This window comes from Nycticebus coucang, chromosome X (genome assembly GCF_027406575.1).
Source record: "Nycticebus coucang isolate mNycCou1 chromosome X, mNycCou1.pri, whole genome shotgun sequence".
NCBI classification, from domain to species: domain Eukaryota; kingdom Metazoa; phylum Chordata; class Mammalia; order Primates; family Lorisidae; genus Nycticebus; species Nycticebus coucang.
Genome location: NC_069804.1, coordinates 61,573,930 through 61,578,396, shown reverse-complemented (window position 1 = coordinate 61,578,396; position 4,467 = coordinate 61,573,930).

Here is a 4,467-nt window from a genome sequence, read left to right as displayed (position 1 = left end):
TTTCTCAATACACCTTTAAAGATTTTCTTTTTTTTTTTTTTTGAGACAGAGTCTCATTATGTACCCTCCGTAGAGTGATGGGGCATCACAGCTCACAGCAACCTCAAAATCTTTGGGCTTAAGCGATTCTCTTGCCTCAGCCTCAGAAAACAAATTTTCTAAGTTTGTTTCCTGCTATTCTCATTATAAAAATTATTAGAATTATAGCTGAGACAGAACAGTCTTTGAGAGACCACTCCCACTATTCTCCAGAATTTCTGGTCTTGTGACAAAGTTTAGTAAACCTAATCCCAGTCCCTGCATCTGGCTGACAGTGACATACAGCTGGACCCTTTTTGTCTGATAACAATAAGAGTTAACACTTTTTATGTGCTTACTATGTCAGTTTATTATGCTGGTGCTGTACAGTGTCATTTAATCTTCACAAGCTTCAAAGATACCATTACTATCTCCCTTCTAAGCTCTTTCACTCTTATAAAACTGCTTTCTTCCTATACCCAGCTTTATTCTTGCTTTATAGTGGATATTAAATAAGTTAATGAGTCCCTATTTCACAGGTATAGCAAGAATTTAAGAGGTTAAGCATCTTATTAAAGTTATACAGCTAATAAGGAGTCAAACTGGTATTGGAACCCAGACCTTGGCTCTAAAATAAATACTCTGAACCACTATTCTATGGCATCTATTATATCTCCTTCTTCTTTCAGGGCTTTGGGCTCTGTCATATCTTTCTTCTTTATGGCCTATATCCAATGTAAAGTTTCTCCTGTACTATGTATGTTAGGAATCTTGTTGTTAAGTAATAACCCAATTTGAACAAGTTTAAGCAAAGAAAAAGGAACTTATAAAGATAGAGGTGCCTCACAAAACCCAGGGATAATGTAGACGGGCCTAATGGAAAAAGTGAACCAGGTACTTGAATGCAGCCAGGATTTTTCATCTCTCCTCCAGTTCAATGCCAAATTCTCTGGGAAGATATATAAAGGATGGCTCTTGCTGCAACCATGAATATAATATAGAGAAAGTGGTAGAAAAAGAGTACTGCAGAGAAAATCCAGTAGATTTTTGTCTACAGTCCTCCTCTTGGCTGCCCTAGAAACACCTAACATCAGACATGGACATCTGCAGGTCATACACAACTTACTGCATCCAGAAGCAATGGTGTGGCATGGACACACCCCTTCCTCTAGTTCAGTGATAACCTGAAATGTGGCTTCTCTTGATCTTGCAACCTCTGATAAACTTAACTGCCACCAATAGACATAGTATGCAATAGTAGAGAAATAATTAGATAACTACAATCAAAATTCCTCTTTTGGAAAGGAGAGGTCACATCATTATCAACCACCAGGTCTATTTCTACCTGGATAGGGAAAAAAAGAAATAAATTACAGGTGTAAATTAATGGGAGTGAATTTACTGATGTACTTCCTTGCTTAACTAGTCTGGACTTGGACCTAGGGTCAACTCTAGAACAGTGATTCTCAAACTTGTGGAGTGCTGGTTAAAATCACATAGAGAGCTGGTGAGAATTGCAATAACCTGACAGAAACATTCCATTCAAATCCCAGCACTGAGACCTGACCAAACTTTAGTACAGCTTTTAGCAGCCTAAGACCCCAAATCACTGGGAAGACCAGCCCACTTTTGAATTCCTATCAGGAAAAGTTTTGCACACTCGAAAGAATTAAAGTTAGTTCTAGCTAATACCCCAGGATAGGCCCCAGTCCTCCCTTACGTAGAGCAACTGTTCAAAGGAGCATGGAACTGTGACTCTTTCCACTGTCCTTTTGAGATGTGTATGTCTCCCCTACAATTCTGGAATATTTCTCAAAAGCCTAAAAGCCAGTCCTTTGAAATGCAATCATCAAAAAGGATAGGGCCTCTATGGCAGAAATTTGGGGGGTGGGGAGACCCAGCCTTTGGAATAAAACATACATGTGTTACCAGGAGAATAAATCTTCAGTAACTGACAGCTGGTCTAATCACATTTACACTGACAAGCCCTCTAATTTTTCACTTCCCAGACTACTAAGCCCTACTTCAACTCCCTCATTTTTCCTTTAATTAAAATGCCCAGACACCACTGTACTAATCAGAAAAAAGCTCATCTCTTCCCTACTGTCAGTAATTACTGAATAAAATCTGACTTTACCACTTTGCTTTAACTAAATGCTTTGATACTGCTCTAATTTAAACCACAAATTTCTAGCTCCACGCCTGGAGTTTCTTATCCTAGAGGTCTAGAGTAAGGCCTGAGAACTTAAACTTTTCTTTTTAAGAATGTTTTCAAATTATGCTCCCACATAATCTTTATTTCATTTATTTTTGAGATAGAGTCTCAAGCTGTCACCCTAGGTAGAGTGCAATGGCATCATAGCTCACAGCAACCTCCAACTCTTGGGCTCAAGTGATCCTCTTGCCTCAGTTTTTCTGTTTTTAGTAGAGATGGGGGTCTTGCTTTTTGCTCAGGCAGGTCTTGAACTCATGAGCTCAAGCAATCCACCCACCTCAGCCTCCCAGAGCACTTGGAGCCACCGCGCCCAGTTCTTTTTTTTTTTTTTTTTTTTTTGAGACAGAGTTTCACTCTAATACCCTGTTAAAGTACTGTGGCATCATAGGTCACAGCAACCTCAAACTCTTGAGCTCAAGCAATCCTCTTGCCTCAGCTTCCCAAGTAGCTGGGAGACTACAGGCACCCACCACAACTGCAGCTAATTTTTCTATTTTTATTAAAGACAGGGGTCTCACTCTTGCTCAGGCTGGTTTCAAACTCTTGAGCTCAAGCAATCCACCCGCCTAGGCCTCTCCAAGTACTAGGATTTCAGCTGTGAGCTGTAGAAGAATTTGCTGAGAACTTAAATTTCCAACACTTTGAAGTTGATGTGAATAGACTGGTCCAGGAACATACTTTTGTAAATCATTGCACTGTATGATCATTTATAGTCCCTGGTCACCAGATTTTCTAATGATACTGAGAGAAGATACCTGGAACAAATGAGGTCTAAGAGAACAGAGGTCTTCTCAAGGAGACTCCAAGGATACACCTACAAGGTCCTCCCCGTAGTGACTTTAGTTCTTAGGAATTTGTAGAAACTTAACTTCGTGGGACCTAGAAACTAACACTTGCTTCTGCTTCTGTAAAAGCCCCAGCCTGCATCTCCAGCTTGATTCAAACTGATCATTGAGAAAGGTACCTGTGGGCCAGAACTTTTTGACTGGAGATAAAAAGGAAAAGACTGAGCCAGTCCGGGAGTGTGGCCATTTTGGACTCCGGTCTGCAGCAGCTCCACTGGCTGGAATAAAGCCCTTCCTCTTTTAAACACAGCGTTTGGGTGTTCTTTCTCTCCATTGGGCCTCATCTTCCTGCAGCAATACAACTTCCTTAAAACCTGATTTGACTATGTTAAATGTTGAAAGGTGAAAAAGTGCCACAAAGAACCAGGCCAAGTAGAATACCAGAGATTTATTAAGTATTAAGAGCATCTGTATTAAAAGAAAACATTTTCTGATAAAGGCTTGCTCTCTCCTTCATAAGAGGCATCTTCTCACCTTATCGTCCATGGTGAACTGGGTAAACCATCACTGTCAGGCACTAATCAAAAAAAAAAAAAAAATCTGTAAGCAGTTGGGCTGCCACCAAAAAAGGAAAAATGGCAATGACCCCAAGCTAAGGTGAGGGGCCTCTTTTTAAGAAATTTAGGATGTGGCATAAGTGTTGCTCAGTAGGTGGCGGTGTGCCTTGACAGATCAAAGGTCATCTGCTAGAGGTTTTGTAAAAAAAGTGGGCAGGCCATCTGCTGGAAAAGGAAGGAGAGTTCTGTCTGCTCTTTGCTCAATCCATGTCCAGACCCACCAGAGTCTGAAAAAGACCAACATTCCAGCCTGTTGGCCATTGGGACCAGACTTGGGGTCCTCCTTACACTTCCTCCACATGTCCCAAGACCTACAGGAAAGCTTAGACGAAATATCCCAGAGTCTTTTATAACTGCAGAGGGGCTGCTACATGGGTAAAAAGTCCACCCTCCAAAACATTCTGGGAGTAATTGCCCTGCAACATTCCGGAAATGTGGGGCTTGAATTCTGCTCACTTCATATCTTGTTTTCAGCTCTATTTCTGCTGAAAGAGTGGGCCCTTAAAAGCCAGAAAGACAAGTGCAACATTGGTTTCATCTGAGGAGCATGCTAAAAATAGACTTTGCAGAGATTATGATTCTGTACATCTGAAATAAATTAACTCACAACTATTTTGAAAAGCTCCCAGCCATGGTGGCTCACACCTGTAAGCCTAGCACTCTGGGAGGCCACGGCAGGTGGATCACCTGAGCTCAGGAGTTCAGAACCAGCTTGAGCAAGAGCAGACCCAGTTTCTACTAACATTAGAAAAACTAGCTGGGTGTTGTGGCTAGCAGGGGCTTATAGTCCCAGCTACATGGTTGGCTGAGACAAGAGAATCTCTTGAGCTAA